A 24,080-nucleotide genomic window follows, 5' to 3' on the forward strand; every position below is an offset into this window, starting at 1 on the left:
ATTCATGAAATTCTCTCCTTTTTTTTTTTTGCACCAGACTTGACAGTCACCACAAAGAAGGACGATGTACCACAGGACAAAGCCTGGGAGGAAGACTATGAGCCTTCAGCATGGAAGACCCCCAGAGGGACCACCAGGGACTGATACGCATGCGCCAGTGGGAGAGTTCAGAATCCAGGAACCTAATTATAATAACCCTGCCTTTTCTAGAAGTAGAAATGAACATGTATTAGCCTAGGAGCAGAAAAAGCTGCCGCCTGATGTAACGTGTGTGCGTGTTGGAGGAGCCCAGACTCCCCGTGCACCCAGCACTCTTTACTTGCCTTTTATTAACCCCACAAATAAACCTCATAAAGCTAAGTTGACTCAGAATTTACAATAGTATGATGAAAAGTGTTGCACTCAAGTTGGGAAGGGGAGAGGAGAATGTTCATGTATACATGAGAATTGTACTCAAACAGCTGATTACACCTTTGCATACACCTTTTAAGGGAAAACTTTAAACCTAAGAAGCAACAGGCAGTCTTCTACGTTTCCTGATATGATATCATGATAGATGATATAGGTATGATATCAAAGGATGATATCATACCTATAGTCTGCTGCAGGCTGAAAAGTAGCCTGTGCCTCAGGTACCGTTTTATGCCTTTGCTTTTGTTACTACATCCCTGTAAGTCTTCAAAAGGGAAATGAAATTATCCTACCCAGAAGAAACACCGTCCAGAAGACACTTGAGTTGTTAGGGCCTGAATTCTCAACAAAACCAAAGGCAGGGATCTTACTGACCTGGAGAAAGAGGCTTTAATCTCTCCTGGCTTGTTTACTCCTGAAGGAGCGTGAAAGAGACGCGTGTCCTTGTACGTGAAGAGGAGGTGAAGGAACAGCTAGTGCAAGGAATGCACAAATCCGTTGCGCCAGACTAATAGGTGGTTGGCTCTGAGCTGGGAGACTGCAACAGAAAAACAGAATTATCTAGGTTGGAAGAGACCTCCAAGATCATCGAGTCCAACCTCTGACCTAACACTAACCAGTCTCCCACTAAACCATATCACTGAGCTCTACATCTGAATGTCTTTTAAAGACACCCAGGGATAGAGGCTCAACCACATCCCTGAGCAGCCCATTCCAGTGCCTAACAGCCCTTTCAGTAAAGAAGTTCTTCCTAATATCCAACCTAAAACTCCCCTGGCACAACTTCAGGCCGTTTCTCCTCATCCTGTCACCAGGCACATGGGAAAATAGACCAACCCCCTCACTACAGCCTCCTTTGAGGTACCTGTAGAGAGATGACAGGTACCACAACTACAGCAATGTAGTCATGTAACCAAATTAAAGCCTAAACTTTCAGCCCGGTCCTTCACCTGAATAGGGAGTGAGGATCCAGATCCTCGCATTTATAGGTGATAGTTTATATGCAGCCTAAGTAAATACTGCAGTCGGAGGTCATGGCGCTAGATTTTAAAAACTCTGGCATAAAGAAGAAAACTCAGAAAAGGAAATTTAAAAAACATTAATGTCAAGTAAAGTCTTTCTGATTGCTGTATTCTTTATCTGTCGTGACAAGACAGATGAAAATCTATGACGGCAATTTTGCCTTTTAAGTCATTTTCCTTTTCTTTGTTTCTTTTATTTACGCTGATCTATCTTATTTTAACAGACTCTGTACTAATTTTCCTCACAAAATGACTAGTAGAAATATGACCCTTATATGCCTTTTGTAATTAATTAATTAGGTCAACTCTAACCACTAAGCCCCTTGTCAGCTTATTTCTATTAGCGATAAGGAGCAATTGAACCTAAAACATAGAAGCCAGGTTGATGAGCCTATTCCACAAGGTCTCATGACTCCACACATGTGAAGTGAAATCTGCCAGGTGGGGATCATTTGACCTTTCCTATATAATAAGCATGAGGAATGATGGGAAGAACTACCACTCCAGGAGAGTTTGAGATTCAAACTACTTAGGGAGCACTAACTTAGGGTGCTTTTCTACAGTTCTGCTGAAAAAGACTCAGAATTTCAGAGTAGGTTGCTTTTTCTTCATGTTTTCTAAAATTTCTACGATATAGCTTTGGAGACTCTATGAACAGGTAACATCAGGGGTGACTACTCAGAAAAGTAAAAGCCTGATAATGCTACTGCCCCATGAAGTCGCTCAGCAACGACTCAAAATTAGAAACGAGCAGGTAAGCATTAATGGGTCCTACAGTGGCTTGGTGTTTGGGAGATTACTCACTTGCCTTACCTTGTGGGGGTCCCGCGCCGAGTCCCCGGTCCCGCGCCGAGTCCCCGGTCCCGCGCCGAGTCCCCGGTCCCGCGCCGAGTCCCCGGTCCCGCGCCGAGTCCCCGGTCCCGCGCCGAGTCCCCGGTCCCGCGCCGAGTCCCCGGTCCCGCGCCGAGTCCCCGGTCCCGCGCCGAGTCCCCGGTCCCGCGCCGAGTCCCCGGTCCCGCGCCGAGTCCCCGGTCCCGCGCCGAGTCCCCGGTCCCGCGCCGAGTCCCCGGTCCCGCGCCGAGTCCCCGGTCCCGCGCCGAGTCCCCGGTCCCGCGCCGAGTCCCCGGTCCCGCGCCGAGTCCCCGGTCCCGCGCCGAGTCCCCGGTCCCGCGCCGAGTCCCCGGTCCCGCGCCGAGTCCCCGGTCCCGCGCCGAGTCCCCGGTCCCGCGCCGAGTCCCCGGTCCCGCGCCGAGTCCCCGGTCCCGCGCCGAGTCCCCGGTCCCGCGCCGAGTCCCCGGTCCCGCGCCGAGTCCCCGGTCCCGCGCCGAGTCCCCGGTCCCGCGCCGAGTCCCCGGTCCCGCGCCGAGTCCCCGGTCCCGCGCCGAGTCCCCGGTCCCGCGCCGAGTCCCCGGTCCCGCGCCGAGTCCCCGGTCCCGCGCCGAGTCCCCGGTCCCGCGCCGAGTCCCCGGTCCCGCGCCGAGTCCCCGGTCCCGCGCCGAGTCCCCGGTCCCGCGCCGAGTCCCCGGTCCCGCGCCGAGTCCCCGGTCCCGCGCCGAGTCCCCGGTCCCGCGCCGAGTCCCCGGTCCCGCGCCGAGTCCCCGGTCCCGCGCCGAGTCCCCGGTCCCGCGCCGAGTCCCCGGTCCCGCGCCGAGTCCCCGGTCCCGCGCCGAGTCCCCGGTCCCGCGCCGAGTCCCCGGTCCCGCGCCGAGTCCCCGGTCCCGCGCCGAGTCCCCGGTCCCGCGCCGAGTCCCCGGTCCCGCGCCGAGTCCCCGGTCCCGCGCCGAGTCCCCGGTCCCGCGCCGAGTCCCCGGTCCCGCGCCGAGTCCCCGGTCCCGCGCCGAGTCCCCGGTCCCGCGCCGAGTCCCCGGTCCCGCGCCGAGTCCCCGGTCCCGCGCCGAGTCCCCGGTCCCGCGCCGAGTCCCCGGTCCCGCGCCGAGTCCCCGGTCCCGCGCCGAGTCCCCGGTCCCGCGCCGAGTCCCCGGTCCCGCGCCGAGTCCCCGGTCCCGCGCCGAGTCCCCGGTCCCGCGCCGAGTCCCCGGTCCCGCGCCGAGTCCCCGGTCCCGCGCCGAGTCCCCGGTCCCGCGCCGAGTCCCCGGTCCCGCGCCGAGTCCCCGGTCCCGCGCCGAGTCCCCGGTCCCGCGCCGAGTCCCCGGTCCCGCGCCGAGTCCCCGGTCCCGCGCCGAGTCCCCGGTCCCGCGCCGAGTCCCCGGTCCCGCGCCGAGTCCCCGGTCCCGCGCCGAGTCCCCGGTCCCGCGCCGAGTCCCCGGTCCCGCGCCGAGTCCCCGGTCCCGCGCCGAGTCCCCGGTCCCGCGCCGAGTCCCCGGTCCCGCGCCGAGTCCCCGGTCCCGCGCCGAGTCCCCGGTCCCGCGCCGAGTCCCCGGTCCCGCGCCGAGTCCCCGGTCCCGCGCCGAGTCCCCGGTCCCGCGCCGAGTCCCCGGTCCCGCGCCGAGTCCCCGGTCCCGCGCCGAGTCCCCGGTCCCGCGCCGAGTCCCCGGTCCCGCGCCGAGTCCCCGGTCCCGCGCCGAGTCCCCGGTCCCGCGCCGAGTCCCCGGTCCCGCGCCGAGTCCCCGGTCCCGCGCCGAGTCCCCGGTCCCGCGCCGAGTCCCCGGTCCCGCGCCGAGTCCCCGGTCCCGCGCCGAGTCCCCGGTCCCGCGCCGAGTCCCCGGTCCCGCGCCGAGTCCCCGGTCCCGCGCCGAGTCCCCGGTCCCGCGCCGAGTCCCCGGTCCCGCGCCGAGTCCCCGGTCCCGCGCCGAGTCCCCGGTCCCGCGCCGAGTCCCCGGTCCCGCGCCGAGTCCCCGGTCCCGCGCCGAGTCCCCGGTCCCGCGCCGAGTCCCCGGTCCCGCGCCGAGTCCCCGGTCCCGCGCCGAGTCCCCGGTCCCGCGCCGAGTCCCCGGTCCCGCGCCGAGTCCCCGGTCCCGCGCCGAGTCCCCGGTCCCGCGCCGAGTCCCCGGTCCCGCGCCGAGTCCCCGGTCCCGCGCCGAGTCCCCGGTCCCGCGCCGAGTCCCCGGTCCCGCGCCGAGTCCCCGGTCCCGCGCCGAGTCCCCGGTCCCGCGCCGAGTCCCCGGTCCCGCGCCGAGTCCCCGGTCCCGCGCCGAGTCCCCGGTCCCGCGCCGAGTCCCCGGTCCCGCGCCGAGTCCCCGGTCCCGCGCCGAGTCCCCGGTCCCGCGCCGAGTCCCCGGTCCCGCGCCGAGTCCCCGGTCCCGCGCCGAGTCCCCGGTCCCGCGCCGAGTCCCCGGTCCCGCGCCGAGTCCCCGGTCCCGCGCCGAGTCCCCGGTCCCGCGCCGAGTCCCCGGTCCCGCGCCGAGTCCCCGGTCCCGCGCCGAGTCCCCGGTCCCGCGCCGAGTCCCCGGTCCCGCGCCGAGTCCCCGGTCCCGCGCCGAGTCCCCGGTCCCGCGCCGAGTCCCCGGTCCCGCGCCGAGTCCCCGGTCCCGCGCCGAGTCCCCGGTCCCGCGCCGAGTCCCCGGTCCCGCGCCGAGTCCCCGGTCCCGCGCCGAGTCCCCGGTCCCGCGCCGAGTCCCCGGTCCCGCGCCGAGTCCCCGGTCCCGCGCCGAGTCCCCGGTCCCGCGCCGAGTCCCCGGTCCCGCGCCGAGTCCCCGGTCCCGCGCCGAGTCCCCGGTCCCGCGCCGAGTCCCCGGTCCCGCGCCGAGTCCCCGGTCCCGCGCCGAGTCCCCGGTCCCGCGCCGAGTCCCCGGTCCCGCGCCGAGTCCCCGGTCCCGCGCCGAGTCCCCGGTCCCGCGCCGAGTCCCCGGTCCCGCGCCGAGTCCCCGGTCCCGCGCCGAGTCCCCGGTCCCGCGCCGAGTCCCCGGTCCCGCGCCGAGTCCCCGGTCCCGCGCCGAGTCCCCGGTCCCGCGCCGAGTCCCCGGTCCCGCGCCGAGTCCCCGGTCCCGCGCCGAGTCCCCGGTCCCGCGCCGAGTCCCCGGTCCCGCGCCGAGTCCCCGGTCCCGCGCCGAGTCCCCGGTCCCGCGCCGAGTCCCCGGTCCCGCGCCGAGTCCCCGGTCCCGCGCCGAGTCCCCGGTCCCGCGCCGAGTCCCCGGTCCCGCGCCGAGTCCCCGGTCCCCGCGCCGAGTCCCCGGTCCCGCGCCGAGTCCCCGGTCCCGCGCCGAGTCCCCGGTCCCGCGCGCCGAGTCCCCGGTCCCGCGCCGAGTCCCCGGTCCCGCGCCGAGTCCCCGGTCCCGCGCCGAGTCCCCGGTCCCGCGCCGAGTCCCCGGTCCCGCGCCGAGTCCCCGGTCCCGCGCCGAGTCCCCGGTCCCGCGCCGAGTCCCCGGTCCCGCGCCGAGTCCCCGGTCCCGCGCCGAGTCCCCGGTCCCGCGCCGAGTCCCCGGTCCCGCGCCGAGTCCCCGGTCCCGCGCCGAGTCCCCGGTCCCGCGCCGAGTCCCCGGTCCCGCGCCGAGTCCCCGGTCCCGCGCCGAGTCCCCGGTCCCGCGCCGAGTCCCCGGTCCCGCGCCGAGTCCCCGGTCCCGCGCCGAGTCCCCGGTCCCGCGCCGAGTCCCCGGTCCCGCGCCGAGTCCCCGGTCCCGCGCCGAGTCCCCGGTCCCGCGCCGAGTCCCCGGTCCCGCGCCGAGTCCCCGGTCCCGCGCCGAGTCCCCGGTCCCGCGCCGAGTCCCCGGTCCCGCGCCGAGTCCCCGGTCCCGCGCCGAGTCCCCGGTCCCGCGCCGAGTCCCCGGTCCCGCGCCGAGTCCCCGGTCCCGCGCGCGAGTCCCCGGTCCCGCGCCGAGTCCCCGGTCCCGCGCCGAGTCCCCGGTCCCGCGCCGAGTCCCCGGTCCCGCGCCGAGTCCCCGGTCCCGCGCCGAGTCCCCGGTCCCGCGCCGAGTCCCCGGTCCCGCGCCGAGTCCCCGGTCCCGCGCCGAGTCCCCGGTCCCGCGCCGAGTCCCCGGTCCCGCGCCGAGTCCCCGGTCCCGCGCCGAGTCCCCGGTCCCGCGCCGAGTCCCCGGTCCCGCGCCGAGTCCCCGGTCCCGCGCCGAGTCCCCGGTCCCGCGCCGAGTCCCCGGTCCCGCGCCGAGTCCCCGGTCCCGCGCCGAGTCCCCGGTCCCGCGCCGAGTCCCCGGTCCCGCGCCGAGTCCCCGGTCCCGCGCCGAGTCCCCGGTCCCGCGCCGAGTCCCCGGTCCCGCGCCGAGTCCCCGGTCCCGCGCCGAGTCCCCGGTCCCGCGCCGAGTCCCCGGTCCCGCGCCGAGTCCCCGGTCCCGCGCCGAGTCCCCGGTCCCGCGCCGAGTCCCCGGTCCCGCGCCGAGTCCCCGGTCCCGCGCCGAGTCCCCGGTCCCGCGCCGAGTCCCCGGTCCCGCGCCGAGTCCCCGGTCCCGCGCCGAGTCCCCGGTCCCGCGCCGAGTCCCCGGTCCCGCGCCGAGTCCCCGGTCCCGCGCCGAGTCCCCGGTCCCGCGCCGAGTCCCCGGTCCCGCGCCGAGTCCCCGGTCCCGCGCCGAGTCCCCGGTCCCGCGCCGAGTCCCCGGTCCCGCGCCGAGTCCCCGGTCCCGCGCCGAGTCCCCGGTCCCGCGCCGAGTCCCCGGTCCCCGCGCCGAGTCCCCGGTCCCCGCGCCGAGTCCCCGGTCCCGCGCCGAGTCCCCGGTCCCGCGCCGAGTCCCCGGTCCCGCGCCGAGTCCCCGGTCCCGCGCCGAGTCCCCGGTCCCGCGCCGAGTCCCCGGTCCCGCGCCGAGTCCCCGGTCCCGCGCCGAGTCCCCGGTCCCCGCGCCGAGTCCCCGGTCCCGCGCCGAGTCCCCGGTCCCGCGCCGAGTCCCCGGTCCCGCGCCGAGTCCCCGGTCCCGCGCCGAGTCCCCGGTCCCGCGCCGAGTCCCCGATCCCGCGAGTCCCCGGTCCCGCGCCGAGTCCCCGGTCCCGCGCCGAGTCCCCGGTCCCGCGCCGAGTCCCCGGTCCCGCGCCGAGTCCCCGGTCCCGCGCCGAGTCCCCGGTCCCGCGCCGAGTCCCCGGTCCCGCGCCGAGTCCCCGGTCCCGCGCCGAGTCCCCGGTCCCGCGCCGAGTCCCCGGTCCCGCGCCGAGTCCCCGGTCCCGCGCCGAGTCCCCGGTCCCGCGCCGAGTCCCCGGTCCCGCGCCGAGTCCCCGGTCCCGCGCCGAGTCCCCGGTCCCGCGCCGAGTCCCCGGTCCCGCGCCGAGTCCCCGGTCCCGCGCCGAGTCCCCGGTCCCGCGCCGAGTCCCCGGTCCCGCGCCGAGTCCCCGGTCCCGCGCCGAGTCCCCGGTCCCGCGCCGAGTCCCCGGTCCCGCGCCGAGTCCCCGGTCCCGCGCCGAGTCCCCGGTCCCGCGCCGAGTCCCCGGTCCCGCGCCGAGTCCCCGGTCCCGCGCCGAGTCCCCGGTCCCGCGCCGAGTCCCCGGTCCCGCGCCGAGTCCCCGGTCCCGCGCCGAGTCCCCGGTCCCGCGCCGAGTCCCCGGTCCCGCGCCGAGTCCCCGGTCCCGCGCCGAGTCCCCGGTCCCGCGCCGAGTCCCCGGTCCCGCGCCGAGTCCCCGGTCCCGCGCCGAGTCCCCGGTCCCGCGCCGAGTCCCCGGTCCCGCGCCGAGTCCCCGGTCCCGCGCCGAGTCCCCGGTCCCGCGCCGAGTCCCCGGTCCCGCGCCGAGTCCCCGGTCCCGCGCCGAGTCCCCGGTCCCGCGCCGAGTCCCCGGTCCCGCGCCGAGTCCCCGGTCCCGCGCCGAGTCCCCGGTCCCGCGCCGAGTCCCCGGTCCCGCGCCGAGTCCCCGGTCCCGCGCCGAGTCCCCGGTCCCGCGCCGAGTCCCCGGTCCCGCGCCGAGTCCCCGGTCCCGCGCCGAGTCCCCGGTCCCGCGCCGAGTCCCCGGTCCCGCGCCGAGTCCCCGGTCCCGCGCCGAGTCCCCGGTCCCGCGCCGAGTCCCCGGTCCCGCGCCGAGTCCCCGGTCCCGCGCCGAGTCCCCGGTCCCGCGCCGAGTCCCCGGTCCCGCGCCGAGTCCCCGGTCCCGCGCCGAGTCCCCGGTCCCGCGCCGAGTCCCCGGTCCCGCGCCGAGTCCCCGGTCCCGCGCCGAGTCCCCGGTCCCGCGCCGAGTCCCCGGTCCCGCGCCGAGTCCCCGGTCCCGCGCCGAGTCCCCGGTCCCGCGCCGAGTCCCCGGTCCCGCGCCGAGTCCCCGGTCCCGCGCCGAGTCCCCGGTCCCGCGCCGAGTCCCCGGTCCCGCGCCGAGTCCCCGGTCCCGCGCCGAGTCCCCGGTCCCGCGCCGAGTCCCCGGTCCCGCGCCGAGTCCCCGGTCCCGCGCCGAGTCCCCGGTCCCGCGCCGAGTCCCCGGTCCCGCGCCGAGTCCCCGGTCCCGCGCCGAGTCCCCGGTCCCGCGCCGAGTCCCCGGTCCCGCGCCGAGTCCCCGGTCCCGCGCCGAGTCCCCGGTCCCGCGCCGAGTCCCCGGTCCCGCGCCGAGTCCCCGGTCCCGCGCCGAGTCCCCGGTCCCGCGCCGAGTCCCCGGTCCCGCGCCGAGTCCCCGGTCCCGCGCCGAGTCCCCGGTCCCGCGCCGAGTCCCCGGTCCCGCGCCGAGTCCCCGGTCCCGCGCCGAGTCCCCGGTCCCGCGCCGAGTCCCCGGTCCCGCGCCGAGTCCCCGGTCCCGCGCCGAGTCCCCGGTCCCGCGCCGAGTCCCCGGTCCCGCGCCGAGTCCCCGGTCCCGCGCCGAGTCCCCGGTCCCGCGCCGAGTCCCCGGTCCCGCGCCGAGTCCCCGGTCCCGCGCCGAGTCCCCGGTCCCGCGCCGAGTCCCCGGTCCCGCGCCGAGTCCCCGGTCCCGCGCCGAGTCCCCGGTCCCGCGCCGAGTCCCCGGTCCCGCGCCGAGTCCCCGGTCCCGCGCCGAGTCCCCGGTCAGCCGGTACAGAATTAACAGGTTTTGCTTTCATAACTTCAGATTGATCTAACTGTATATTATAAATCATTTTTGTATCTAAAAGACTTCTAAATATTGTGTAATATTCATACCTTACATTTGTGTAGCCTTTTTCATGATATAACTATTCTTACCTGAAACTCACCCATGGATCATCCGTCGATTATAGTCTGAGTTTGAAGACATTTATAACATTTATAACAGCAGAGAGGACTTCCCCCCTCCCTTCTCTGTCATCTTTAGCTCCCCTCCCTTCCCCTATCAAACCTAGTTTAAAGACCTGGTAATCAGGTCAGAGAACTTGCTCCCCAACACACTTGCGCCCCACTTGCCCAGTCCTGGTCCCCAGATTTTTGTGCCAGGAACATGATTCCACAGAGATTCCAGGAATTCTGGAATCCAGAAGATCCCAGATTCTGGAAGCCAGAGATCCCAGATTCCAGGAACATGATTCAAGCCTTTCTGTAGCTTTCAAGATGCTGAAATGGTCCCTGTCTTAAGAAGAACTAGTTCTCCCCCCTGGCACTACGAATCGTTTATTTGTCTTTTATTAACCCCACAAATAAACCTCATAAAGCTAAGTTGACTCAGAATTTACAATAGTATGATGAAAAGTGTTGCACTCAAGTTGGGAAGGGGAGAGGAGAATGTTCGTGTATACATGAGAATTGTACTCAAACAGCTGATTACACCTTTGCATACACCTTTTAAGGGAAAACTTTAAACCTGAGAAGCAACAGGCAGTCTTCTACGTTTCCTGATATGATATCATGATAGATGATATAGGTATGATATCATCCCTTGATATCATACCTATAGTCTGCTGCAGGCTGAAAAGTAGCCTGTGCCTCAGGTACTGTTTTATGCCTTTGCTTTTGTTACTACATCCCTGTAAGTCTTCAAAAGGGAAATGAAATTATCCTACCCAGAAGAAACACCGTCCAGAAGACACTTGAGTTGTTAGGGCCTGAATTCTCAACGAAACCAAAGGCAGGGATCTTACTGACCTGGAGAAAGAGGCTTTAATCTCTCCTGGCTTGTTTACTCCTGAAGGAGCGTGGAAGAGACACGTGTCCTTGTACGTGAAGAGGAGGCATCCCCGGTCCCGCGTCCCACCCCAAACACTGACCTGTCACTTCTCAGATCCTCCTTCCTGCCCTTTTTGAAGACTAGAATGACGCTGGCTTTCCTCCAGTCTTCAGGCACCTCACCCATTCTCCAGGACCTTTCAAAGATGATAGAGAGAGGTTCGGTGATCACATCTGTCAGCTGGAGACCTGTAGTAGACCCCCACCACAGTGCCTCCCATACCAGCCCACCCCTTAATTCTTACCCACACTAAGCATTTCTGGAGCCTGGTGATAAGGGACTCCTGTATTCCACTGAACAAGCACTGGGGCTGTTCAAACATTCCCAGTCCTTGGTGCTCCCACTTTATTAACTTTTCTTCATATTCTGCTTTCTGGAACCAGGCATTGATTTGCATACCTGACCAATCCCCCCCAAAATATTAATGGCTACTTTCTCAGGGCTAAGCAGAATCCTGGAAAAAGCCTTCAGAGTTCCTTGTGTCAGAAAGGACTTTGGGGTACCCATGAGAGAAGTTCTGAGGAACCCCATAACATCTGGCATGTGCCTAGAAAAAGAGTGAGCAGTTTTGCATTTGAGATCCTAATGACTCATGTTCTTTCAAGACACCTAGCTTATCATTTAATCAGTTCAAATATTCGCCTTTAAATTTCTAGAAAATGTTTGTTCAGGAGAAAGCAGGATGTGTTCTGTGTTTATCAGTAACAGGCTGCCTTGTGGAATGTGCATTGCTGTGAGTGAGTATCCTGGAATGAAACGCTGAAACTTTCCTCAAAAGCCTGCTCACTTGCTTTCTTTTTTTTTTTCCTCCACGGGGAGGATACTGACACCATTTGCTTATTGTTCCACACAATTCCTGAGCCCTGTATTGCTGTGAAAAAAATCCTGCATTACAGGAAAAAAAAAAAGTCACTTCACTTAAAGAGGAGGTAGTAACAGGACCAGCACAATTTAAAGAAATACTGCAATATAAAATGGTGGTTGATCACAACACCTGAATCCGTACAATCTGTACTTTTGAGAGTATGGTGTCTGGTTCCTCAGTAAAACTTTAAAAGAAAAGATCAACAGTACTGTAGGAACAGGACCAGATAATGAGCGTACTTATATTTCTGAAAATAATGGTCCTGGTTAGCAGCGTAAAACATTTTTTCTCAATAAACCCAGGACATAAACAGTCACCATAAAGCAGACGTATTCAGCATTTGCTCCAAACAATCTGTTCCCTTACAGAAAAGTAGCCATCACAGAAACTTGTCGGTTCATAGACTGCTTTTAGATAGGACTGATCTTCCCAGCATTTTGGAGGCTGAGACTGCAATCTTGCCGGAAAATAGTCAGGAAGCCACAGAAACAATAAAATTGTTGGAAGGAAACATGTAACTCAGAATGGATGGTAAGTAGAGTTAGTTCCCTGTGACTGCTCCACCTATTTCAGGAGTTGACTCAAATATTTCTCCTGTTTCACAACTTAACTTTTTGCTCTGCTGCTGGCTAGTGGCCAGCATTCCAGTTAGGCACAAGCAGCAGGTCAGTGCCTTTCCATGAACATGAAAGGCACTGCAGAGATAAAATCTTAACGGCATTCTGGCCAAGATCAGGCTGCAACCACCATTTACTCATTTCTTGTCTTTCATGCTGTTGCAGCCGAGTTTGTGCATCTGAGAGATGGGAGATGATAATGTTTGAAGACTGAATGAACTGTTTCATATTGAAAACAACAGGGAAGAAGCTCTGTGAGCAGATGCAGCAAAACTGACAGTGGAAGGACTATATCTTATGCAAAAGGCACCTTAATGCATGAAATTCTTACAATCAAAACCATTTCAATTTTTACAGCACATTTCTTTTTCTAAGCACTAGGAAACTTTGCAATCAATGTATTCAGACAACTGCCACTGGAAGTAAGAAAGCATTATTCTAATATTACAGATGGCAATATTGAGAGAGAGACATTTAAGCTATAGAAAAAAGTGATTGAGTTAGGACTGGATATTCAGAACATAAGGGAGTCAATTCTCCTCCACAGCTTAAAGTCACATTTTCATTGAACTGCGCCATGCAGGTATGAACTGACCACCTCTGTAAAACAAGAAGACAATGTGATCCCTGCCTGACAGATAGGGAACTGAAGTTCAAATGTATTTTGTCACACAGGAAGTTTATAGAAAAGGCAGGAACTGAACCAGATGTTCGAAGATCTGGCTCAGTGCCTTAAGCACAAAATAATGCTTTTACCTCATTAAAGTGCTCTAGACTTAAACTACTCTCTCTCACCTTTTACGATCTGGTGTAGTAAATAGAATAGAGAGATATCAAGAAGTATGCTATTAACCCAACGTCTTCTCTGTGATAAGAGAACATCCTTTGACTGTGGAATGTTATATTGCTTTTACTTAAATTAAAAAAAAAAAAAAAAAGAAAAGAAAAAGAAAAAAAAGAGAGAGAGAGAGAAAGAAAAGTGTCTGTTTCGTGGAGATAATTCCCAGACTTGGATCTGCTTTCCTCCTTTCCCTTTGTAAACTCCTTGTTTCTTTGATATGCCTTTTCCAAAATTACTCAGGGATGACTTGTATGGATGGTACTGGATAAGCTGGATAGCAAAAGCTGCTTTTCATACACTGCAAATATTTGCGAAAACTTGATAGAGAAAATACATCACTCCATTTTGTACAGTTCCCAGCCTGCACAGGGAATAAATATGTTTTAAAGCCATTGTTTCTGTAGAACATGTAAATAAATTTGATTAGAGCAGCTGTACAGAGAAATGCTGTTGTGCTGCCATATCCTCATCCCTCTGGATGCAGCCTGGTCCTAATAATTAGTCTTGGCTCCTGTGGGAACAGAAATGTGCTGACTAAATGATTGTTCCTGTTATCCAGGTTTCCTACTGTGCCACAAGTTTTTTTGCTTTAATTTGATTAACTGCCTTAAAGCTCAGCCATGCGCAAAATGTCATTTTTTTCCTAACAAAATCTGCATTAAGGTAAATACAATTGTTTAATGGTCAATTCAGTGGGGTGAAGTGAACAAAGAGCTGCACAACAGGTTCCCCATGTGAGTGAGTGCCAATTCAAATCTATTTAACTACTGTAAATTGATTTGAAGGCAGCACCAGATGTGCCACTAGATTTCCATTTACTCCTCACAGAAAAGTCAATGAAATGCATGTCATCTGGAAATTGTCCCAGGGAAGCAGATGCGATGTGTTTATAAAGGCTTTGACTAAAGACCAATTCTTGAGGTTGCAGATAGGCGTTCAGGGTGCTCAGCATGTCCCAGGAGACCCCCAGCATAACAGTAGACTACAATGTAAGCAGAATATGCTTTGTGTAATAAAACAGAGACTCAAAAAATCTTCTCAGTAATTCTGTGAATGGAAAACAAATCAGATATTTAAACCATAATAATCCTTTCCTACCTAACCTGGATGAGACTGCTTTGTTTCAATGATCAACATGGTAATTCCGTGTTTCAATTTTGTTTCTTTTTAAAAGTTCATTTCCTGTGGCCATTTTCTAAGATCTCAACACATACAGGAAACCAAACTTACTAACACATCCCAGTTGGAGAGGGTTTCTACTGCTCACAGAAAGGTACTGAAAGGTACAAAAGTTCAAACATACTCAGCTGCAGATGAGCTCACCCTCACCAGTTCTCTGCAGCTGATTATAATAAAAACATCACCTCCCATGTGACCAGCTCTCGCCATTGAAAAGCAATAATGTCATCTCCAGTGGGATCCTGGATGACATACAGCTAGTATTAAAACACAGATATTTCTCCAGATTCCCCTGCAGCCTGTAATTTCCTTTAGTGGAAGGATTGGCTGATCGAGCAGAGTTTAAAGAGGGTAAAGGAATAAACACCCTATTAATATTAAACATCAAAAAAGAATAGATGACCACCTTAGTAACACAGATTGTAGCTTGGCAGTTGGGATGAACACATGGGTTGGCTTTGATAATAAGAGTTGGTTTCCTTATTTATTTATTTGTTATGAAAGTGTATGGCTTTGAATAAGAGAAATTGCTATTATCATTTACTCCTTCAAGCTAAAAATGTTCTCTCATTAGCTTCACTGGGCATTTTAATAAGCCAGCAAAGCATTTAGACAGAAAATGTGTAATACAAGAAATTTGCCTTTCCGTGCAAGATTGTTGTTTCCAAGAAATATCACAGGCTTCTCCTAAATTGTGCTGTGCCTGGTGGCCTCAAGGAAGAGCAGAGGCATTCCTGTGAAAAGAATAAAGGGCAAAATACTTGCTGAGCAACTGTCCTTGCTCATTAAAGATGGGCGATTACTTGCCTAATATTTAATTTGTGGCATTCTTTTCTTCCTTTCTAGTGAAAAAGGACCATTATATTTTGCATGCCTGTCATGAAAGAGGAGATGAAATACTGTTAGTTGCAAACAAAAGGATTCAGATATCCTGAGGAACATCAGATAAGCATTACAATATGCCTCAGAGTTTGTTTGAGACAACGTAGCCATGGGGAGGCTATACAATTTCCAGACGCTCCTCTCAGCTAGACTCCACCACTGAGAAGGGATATGTGTAATAATAAAAATGTAATGTCATTCCTTATGGTTTTAAGAACCTATCTCCCATCTCTCTGAGTAGACAGTATTTACATAAAGCCAATGAAGGAATCTCTTCAGAAATAGCCACCCAAACTAGAGACTCTCTGTAAAGACTGCATGCAATAAACATTGTTTGCAAATATTCATATTGAGTAAGATTCTTTTTTCTACACAGAAAACAGTTCTTCAAATACAGGATACTGTTATTTTGACAGAGCAAGAGGAATTGCTAGCACTGCAGACTAATCAGTGCATTGGAAACTGCTGAGTAGGTATGGCTTTATCTTCACAAAAACCAAACAGACCTAAGAATGTGTATTAGCTGCTGACAGTTTCAATAACTTCCCTGAAGCCATTTATAGCTCTTCCCAGCTCTTTATTATTTCTCTGAGGAGAGATCACTGGCCTAAGTGGGCCTGAGAAGATGCGTAACTTACAGTGTACCATCTATCATGGTTTGTTAGGATTACTCTTAAGAGGCTACAGAAAGTGCAAAGTGGGCCTACACTTGACACAGACCAAAATGTGAGAAGGAGAGATGGGGCATTTGAAAAAAAAAGCCTTTGAGGTACATTAGTGCTGTCCATATCATTGATGTTGAGACAACACTTACCAGGGTTCTTTAGAGAAACACAGGGCTCTGGCAATTAGCCATCACTGGCCACAGCCTAAAAGACCAGCAAGAGAAACCAGGAATTGCCAATGCTCAGACAGGCTGGGCTATACTGTCTGTGCTAATTCCCCATACGTACCTGGAGGGCCTCAGTAATGTGTATCCACTATAAAGTTATGTCCATTACACTTCTTCTCCATGGTAAAATACACGATCAAACTTATTCCTTTATGCAGAAATAAAACCTAACCCTGTTTTAAAATTACACTTGGTATTCATGCCACAAACTACTATAATGTACTACTGCAACAAGGCTGCATGCACTAAATGTTTGCCTTCAAATACTGTGGGTTTGACTTATGTTATTGTTTGCTTTGGATTGCTTTGAATAGCAATAACTTGCCATATAGCACCCTTACAAAGTACATTGGCTCATGTGAAGTTGGTCTTTTTTCCATATTTCATTCTCTAGGAGTGTTCTGACCCACCTAGAACTGAAACCTTATTTATTTGTACATAAGATGACTAATTCCCTAAACTATTCTGCAGTAAATAGTTATGAATTTAGATTCTGTACAGTTCCTAGTTTGCCCATTGGTACTCCATAAGAAAAATAGCTGGCATTTTGGTATGGTTTCCAAAAATGTTTAGCTTTGGTCTAATTTAATGCTCTTCATATCTGAAAACCCTAACTGCCATGAATTATTTTTGTTCTTTCCTGCTTATGAAAGAAAAGAGGCACATAGGCTGAAGAGGAGGAAAGCTAGCCAAAAATATATGTAGGCCCAATGATGTAGACTGGAGCATACAAGTTAAGATCACATATTTCTTAGCAAAAAAATTACCGGCGGGAATTTCTGATTTGTTACACTTCTCTTTTATTTTCTTAAGGAATAACTGATACCCTCTCTCCCCCAAACAAACAAAACTGCCACAGCAAACAACAGCAACAAAACAAACAAAAAACAACTCAGAATCTACAAAAAAATAATCTATGAAAGATCAATTTCATTGCAAGGTGACAGAAGCAATGTTCAGTGCCCATGAAGAAGTTGTTGCATGCAACAAGTTTAAGGGGTCTTATACCTTATCAATCGAAAACAGTATGCCACGTTAGAAGTGACAGAATGACATGGCCCAGCATTAACTAGGACACAGCAGGCAACTCTGAAGTTGAATCCCTCACTAATTAGCCAGATGTATTCACTTACCAGGTAAGAATACAAAAAGGTTGAACTCCTGGTAGACCTTGAAGTCTTGGGAATGGAAATCTTTGGTAAACTGAAGACTTGGAGCACATAACTAAGGTTTTAAAAGGGTGAAGGAAATTAACTTGTGGCTCATAAGAGAAGTACATTGAAGTAGGAGGAATGATGTTACGTCAAAGGTTACAGCTCTACATGGTGGGAGAAACTGATTATAATCTTTATTTGTTATCTCTCATTTTGTTGTCAGACCTGGACTCCCTGTAAGGCTTAACAAAGTTCTGCCTAGCTGCTAAAGCAGTGGTACTCCAGCTTCTAAGCTAGGAAAGCCATTCATAACTACTTCTTGGCTAGAAGGTATTGACTACACTGTTGAATTTCTGGGTATGAGAGAGTGTGAATAGACTTATTCTGACAGCAAGAATGATTTAAAAACAATCATTCCATTAAAGCAGCCTGACTTGGAAAAAGTCACTCACAAAAGCTGAAGTAAGAAGGGTTTAGAGCAATTCACTGTATTTTAAGAAGATGGCAGTAAGCAAGCTCTGCTGGTGAACCTTCTGGCAGATAGGAAGCACCAGCCACCTCCTATGATTATCCTCTCTGAACAGCAGCGTAGAATCTGCAGCTTATCGCCTTGGCAGTATTACTTCTCCCTGCCTGCATCAATCATTTTTGTTTCAGGTAGGATAAAATATCTTCTGGGACAAGGGCCCTGCTGATGCACTTCTGTGATTCCCCTCTTTGCCAGTCCATGAAAAAGCAATGTCAAGCAAAAAGCACTGCTGATAACCCAGCATCTTCATCTGCCCGTCAGTCTCACATTTGCCTTCTGTATTGTCAGTGCTCGTGAGAAATTAATTAGAGGGTCTCCCAGGCAAAAGGTACCCATGGAAGGAAAACAGGCAAAGCGACAGTTTTATCATTAGAGATTTCTGCCAGTGATATGATGTGCTTAAATTTTACTTCACTGAAAAACATCCAGTAACGAGACCAGACGTTCCTCTTGAAAAAGGCAGGGAGGAATATCTCTTTGGCTTTAGCTGTAGGGTCAAGAAAGAAAGAAAATAGAGCACCTCCTGCAATTGAGACAATGGTTAAGCCAGTGCTGCTCTCTACTGGTGAGGAACACACATTGCTCTAGAAGTACACCCGTGCCTGGGGTACATGTACAAGCAATGCTTGAAATGGTTTGTGAGCTATTTTAATAAACCTTAACTTAAATAAAAGAGGTAATGGCTATGAAAATTAATATCTAGTCACTATTAAAATTAAATACTTATCATTTAACTTTTGTGAGTGTCTAAAAATTTGATTCCCTCTTCAGACTTCAGTTGCTTCAAGTAAATTCAGTGGCTTAATATAAACATGCTGCTACTGTTTCACACATAGGAAAATGTTTCCAACTGGTAATAATTTTTCTTCTTCCTTTCTTTCCTTCTTTCAGAAAGTTCATGCATGGATTTCACTGAAATGGGTATCTGAATTGTCTGAATAATAGCTGCAAATTTAAAGGCCATATCAAAGGATGTTTGAAAATGGGCTCCAAGAGTTTACTTTAGGAACTGCAAAAATATTACCTATTTGCCCTTTAAATAAAGCAAACAAAAAAGTGGTGCTGTATTTATAGCATAACACAGGAACTTCCACATATTTGAAGATGAGTATTAATAAATAGCTCATAGTTTCAATTCCTAGAGATTCAGCGTTGCTTAAGCTGAGGAGAAGAAGATAAATATGATAGGAATTTAATCTCGGATAACGTAGTCTCACAAAGACGTGGCTGAATGAGTTGGCAGGCAAAGTTCTGGATGTGGTAATTTTTGCAGGCTGGATCAGGGAAGACTCAGAGGGACTCCTTCTGGAGTCTCCCCATGTTCTTCTCTATCTGGATGATGATGAGAATCCAGAATGGAGTTTGCCAAGAGAGCATGACACTCTCCTTTACTGCAGGGGATTCAGTTTTGACTGGAGTTGGTCAAGGTTTTATCATCTGGCTCAGCTCAAGCATAGTCAGAAGCTTAACACAATACATTGCCTGCCTCACCATACCCACATGATCCATGCCTATGGTAGTTCTCCCAAGCATCTTCAGCAGCTTTCTCTGTGGCTTTTTCTCACACTACTTTCACTTAAAGTCCTACTGTGAAACACAAGCCACCTTAAGTAGAACAGAACAACGAAGCAGTGACGTGTCTATACAAGCAAAGATTCCTTTCTCATGCAAAATCACTGAACATGGAAAAAAAAAAAAAAAAACAACAACTTGCTCATTTTCTTCTGTTCTATACCTCCCCGTTGCTTGAGGGAGTGTCAGTTACAGACGCGACTCTCACATGGTCTATAACTACTCTGGTCTTGTATATTGTTATCAGTGTGCAGGTTATTTTGAAATATCTAAGCCACATCTTGAAGCCTTCCCTTTCTCAGTGCTGGTGTTGGCAGGTTCTGTTCCATCAGGCAGCCTGATGGGAAGCATTTATTTGAGCAGAGAGAGTTGCAAAGGTCTTCTAGGAAAGGCTGACATTGCTTTTTGATAAGCATGGATTGTGTTTGTGTGGTCCTCCCTCTCACTCCACTTGAATAACTGAATGAACAGTGGAGCACCAATTCCAGAGCTGTTTGCTGAGCCCAGCATGGTCACCTGGCTAAGTGCCGCCATGCAGTAAGGTAACAGTGGTACTATATATTCATGCAGAATAACAAACAAGTCTCCAAAAGACATTAGGAAGTGTCCTACAGTGCCTTGTTTAACTGCAAGAGTAAACTGCAGATGAGACAAAATGCCACAGCACACAGAGTGCATTCATCACAAACAGATTGCTCATTGTTTTTACATGAAGTAAGATTTTAAAAGTTTTTATGTTCCCCTCTCTCCTGGAACACTTGGGTCACAAAGCCTGGGACTTTGTACATAGCCAAAGAATTTACAGCTAGAGTCTCAGATGCAGGGGCTTTGGTGGCCCTATTGCCGAATATATCTAATAATTTCTATTATTTTGTGAATGCTGATGTGTGGCTTGGATACAAGTCTAGTACTTTGTTCCACCTTTCATTGTGGCAGCTCTGTTACTTGCCATCCTCAAGAAGGATTCAGTGATTGTGAGTGGAATCACAGCCTTTTCTCTGGTATTTCTGGCAGCGTACCAGGGCCAATGAGAAATCATAAGAGTCCAAGAAACAGTTGCCCTACCAAGATGCAGTATAACTATTTTTTCCTACTTATAGGAGAGCTCCTGAGCTATCCTGCTACCCATAAGCAGCTGTAAATTAGCAGCAGTAAGGGACAGTTTAGCCTCTGGGCAATCCAGAGGATACATGAGAAGACATAAAGTACCTTCACATATCCCTAAGCTGAATTTGCACTGAACAGAATTACACCCTAAGGACAGAAATGGAACTGATGAAAATGTCATCTTTGTTGTGTTTGTTTCCTGAGAAATAATAAAAAAATATCCACTAGAGGTTATCAGAGGAACAATTTTATTTTTAGAATACTCTTGTTCCCATGAAACTCAAGAGAATTTTTATCTTTGATTTGAATGGGAACAAAACATTGCCCTTGAGGAATGACTTCTTACATTACCAAAAGAGAAGTATGATTAGGAAAACCTGGAGTATATTTTCTCCAGTGAAATGCTCTTGAATAAATGTATCTATAGAGAGAAGTGCTTATGTTAATTCTGAGGCATTATTTTTTCATGCTGTTAGTTTTATAGGGTACTGTTTTGGAATTTGTTCCAATGCCTATTAAAATTAATGGGAATCACAAGTTTTCAGTCAGCACTGAATTAGAGGGGTAAGTGCTCTTAGCAGTTTTACAGATGAAAAGAAAGAATACAGTTTTATTCATTTATTCAATGCTTTTGGAATAAATTAAAGTATCTTCTAGAACAAACAAATTTAAGGGAAAGATAAATATCAAAATTCATATCTATACAGCTTAGATCTGGAAAAGCAAAGCATTCCTTATACTGAAGAAGCCCTCATGTTTTTCTTTTCTTTGGCAAACCACAAAACAACGGTTGTCTGTTAGTCCAGGGATTGCTAAAGCACGGACAAGCTACACTGAAACTAAAATCCAGTGCTCAAAACTAAATGCAGCTAAAACTGACAACAGATACTTTTTAAAATACATATGTGTTTCCAAGCAGAAAAAAAAAAGCATTTTTGCCAATGACAGAAAAAAAGAAACATCACTGGAAGATAATTCTCCAGTATTGGCATTTTGCTATCCTGCAAATCTAATTTCAGAGCTTGACATTCTAGCAGTATACTGATGATTAGTTGCCAAATGATTAGTTCTGCGGTAGAAAGAAGTGACTGGTTACAGTTAAAGGTTATTGTTATGTCTGGAATTAAGTTCAATGCTCTGGAGCAGTCAGGTGAAACGTACAGCTACAGTTACGGTTAGGGCTTAGGAAAGGATAAGCTGCAGACATAAATTTACTGCAGGATCTTGTTAATGTGTTAAGTCTAGGATAAGGGCTGGTGATGGCAAGAATTTGTGCCTTCCGGCTAGTTGTGATGGGAAGTGGTTAACAGTAGAGTAACTGTTAAAGGTAGCATAAAAGCTGAATGCATGGTTTGGATTTAGGAAGTCAATCTGTGGAATTGTATGTATCACTGTATCACAGCAGCCTTGCATTCCTTACTTCATCTTGAATTAACACTTCTACTGTTTTTTGTTTGTTTGTTTCTTTTGTAGAAGTGATCTGATGAGGCATCCTAGAGGCAAGAGGAGTGACTAACTATATTGAAGGTGACTGTCATGGTTGTCCCTCCAGAATCCTAACCCTAACCACTAAAGGGAGACCTGCTTTTAATGTGTGGTTGTGCACAGGTGGAATCAGGGCTCAATTGTGAAAGGATGATTGGTTCTGATACGGGAGTTGGTAAGTCTGTAATGAAGTAAATGGTTAAAGAAAGGGAGCAAGAAAGGGAAGGGCAGAGAACTGAGATTACTCATGAAACCTGTCCATCAGAGTAAGGCTTGCAAGCAAGAGTACAGTCTATACGCTGTAGTGCTGAATAGAAGATAGGTAGGCTTATTATTACAATCACATATTAATAAGATACGGGTTGGGCGAAGGGTCAGGTTTTAAGAAAGCAGATGTTTTAAAGACAAATTTATTGCTAAATCCTACCAGCCTTTTGTCTTTCATGTATGGGTGATTTTTCAGAGAAGAAAAATCTGTTGGGGTGGGATAGGGATTGGACTCGGGGATGGACACTGTACTTACACCTTCTGGTTATTTTTGGAAGGGAGTAGGTGTTAATTGGGTGTCTGATGCATGTTTCATTTAAATATTTAGAAATTGAAATGTTTATATTCTTTCTTTTTAGAAATTTGAAATTTATATGTATCTAAACATGACCCAAAACCAATTTTTGAACCAAACACCAAATAAAATACAGATAGCTGTGTCAAAATAACTACTTTGGTTAACCCTCATTTCTAATTTTATTACCAATACCATGTTTTCCAGAATGACTTTTTCTTCCCTACTTTTCAGTTTAGCCACATAGCCTAAAAACTTTGTTCATATTGCTATATTCCTTTGCCATACCTAATTTAACTTTATGCATGCAGGCAGATACAGATACAAGAATTAAAGAGAAAAGTATTCATCCATAATATTAGTGAAAAAGTAAAAACTTCAGCTGTTTTCTGTATCACCATGGCACAATACTGAGTAGCAGATGAAGAATGTTAAATAGGACACTGCATAAGCTTTCACTGTTCACCCCTGGTTCTTTCCTTGTTTTGCAAATGAGTGCAAAGTTTCGACATTCAGAGTTCTCCTTCTGACAAGCTTTATTAATGTTAAATATTCATGTATAAAATCTGTTCAGATCAAACCCTGGAATCATTTTGACTTTGTTCATGACCAATTACAATGCCATATAAATTTCAGATTCTGCCATCTGAGTAGCTTGAATGCAGAGAATGAAGGACAATATCCTGTACTCCTAATTTAATTTTCCCATCAGTGTTTGTTTGAACTCTGTCTGTGGGTCAGGACAATGAATGTCTGTGCAAATACTTTCTGCTTACACCAGCCAGGACTATGTGTGCATAATTCCAGCTAAAATTTCAGCAACAGTTTATAGTCAGTTAAGCTGACTTTTCCCACATAGAAAATAACACTTTCAGATTGAGAACTTAATTAATGGGCTATATGTGTCACTTGTCTGTGGCAGAGCTTTGATTTTATGAAAACTGAGACCCCCTCTGGCTCCAGATCTTGACTGGAGTTCGAGGAATCTTATAACCCTCAGAAAATAAAATTTTATTGAACTTGGAACAGTCCCACAAGCATTGGAGATTTGCTGTGCACACAGAGAAAACAGGAGATAAGTAAATGGCAGAAGAATGCAGTGACTTACTTAACCTGCAGAAATAAGGTAAAACATGTGGAGGAAGACTGTAGCAGGTAGAGGACGCAGTTCCTCTTTGGGTCAGCTGGAAGTGTTTCTCCACTCACTTCTGATTTTTTTCTTTGTGAGTCCAAGTGTCATCAGCCTTGAACTTGGCAGGCACAGGGAAGTGGAAAGAGGTGGAAAGGGTACTTCCATGATTCTCAGCCTGGAAAAACAAACTGGGAATGTCTGCCAAAGAAATCTGGACACTGTGGATTTTCTTGAAAGACACAAACATTGTTATTTCCTCTGGTTTTGTGCGTGGTATCTGAAGGAGATTGAATTGTAAGTGTTCCCATGGTCTTTGCATACACAAAGAGGAATGAGACACTTTCAGACAATGACATTTACTTTAGACCTATGGAACAACAAGCCAAGCAGCTTCCAAGAGGGTGTTTCCTCAGCATGACCCTGAAGGCAGTTTGAGAACAGGCTGGCTGCTCCCTCAGAGCACAGGCAGAGCTCCTGGAAACTTCAAAAGTGCCAACTACCAGCAGCACAGACAAGGCTGTCTGCCTCTGTGGGCAAGATCGTGCAGCAACATTCAGATTTAGCATGGGAATGGCCTCCAAACAGGGACAGTTGGAGTCAGGATTTTCACGTGGATCACTAAGAGAGGCCTATTGGAGAGACAGGCCTATTTGCAAAAGCTGGATGCACAGATTTCAGACAGCTTGAACACTTAAAAGATATTCAGAAACGGGCAGTGGTTCAGGTCCTCAGAAGCACAGTATCAAGTTTTCCTACATTTTTACTACCAGTACTGTGCAGAATAAATGTGAAATAAATTCAGCTAACTTACATTTACGAGAACTATCTCCTTTCCCACAGTGTGTGTCTCATACCAAGACCACTTCGAACACTGACTACTTCATACCTCCACCTGAGTTTTGATCGTCTAGAAGTAGCTTTGGGCCTGATCTGGTCTG

General features: G+C 52.6%; 1 long non-coding RNA gene across 10 annotated transcripts in view; it reads right to left on the bottom strand.

The window, feature by feature from the left end:
- The window catches only part of LOC137863215 (uncharacterized), a 216,414-nt gene that overhangs the window by 1,038 nt on the left and 191,296 nt on the right, over positions 1-24,080 (bottom strand). For 6 of the 10 annotated variants that reach the window (XR_011100757.1, XR_011100764.1, XR_011100760.1 and 3 more), the window contains 2 exons: positions 10,366-10,461; positions 787-949 (listed from right to left, as the gene is read on the bottom strand). This is a non-coding gene — a long non-coding RNA (uncharacterized lncRNA). Of the gene's footprint in view, positions 1-786; positions 950-10,243; positions 10,462-23,118; positions 23,318-24,080 lie in introns of all 10 variants that reach the window. The other 4 variants (XR_011100758.1, XR_011100752.1, XR_011100756.1 and 1 more) reach the window with 4 other exon arrangements.

Source organism: Anas acuta, chromosome 1 (assembly GCF_963932015.1).
Source record: "Anas acuta chromosome 1, bAnaAcu1.1, whole genome shotgun sequence".
In the NCBI taxonomy this organism is placed as follows: Eukaryota; Metazoa; Chordata; class Aves; order Anseriformes; family Anatidae; genus Anas; species Anas acuta.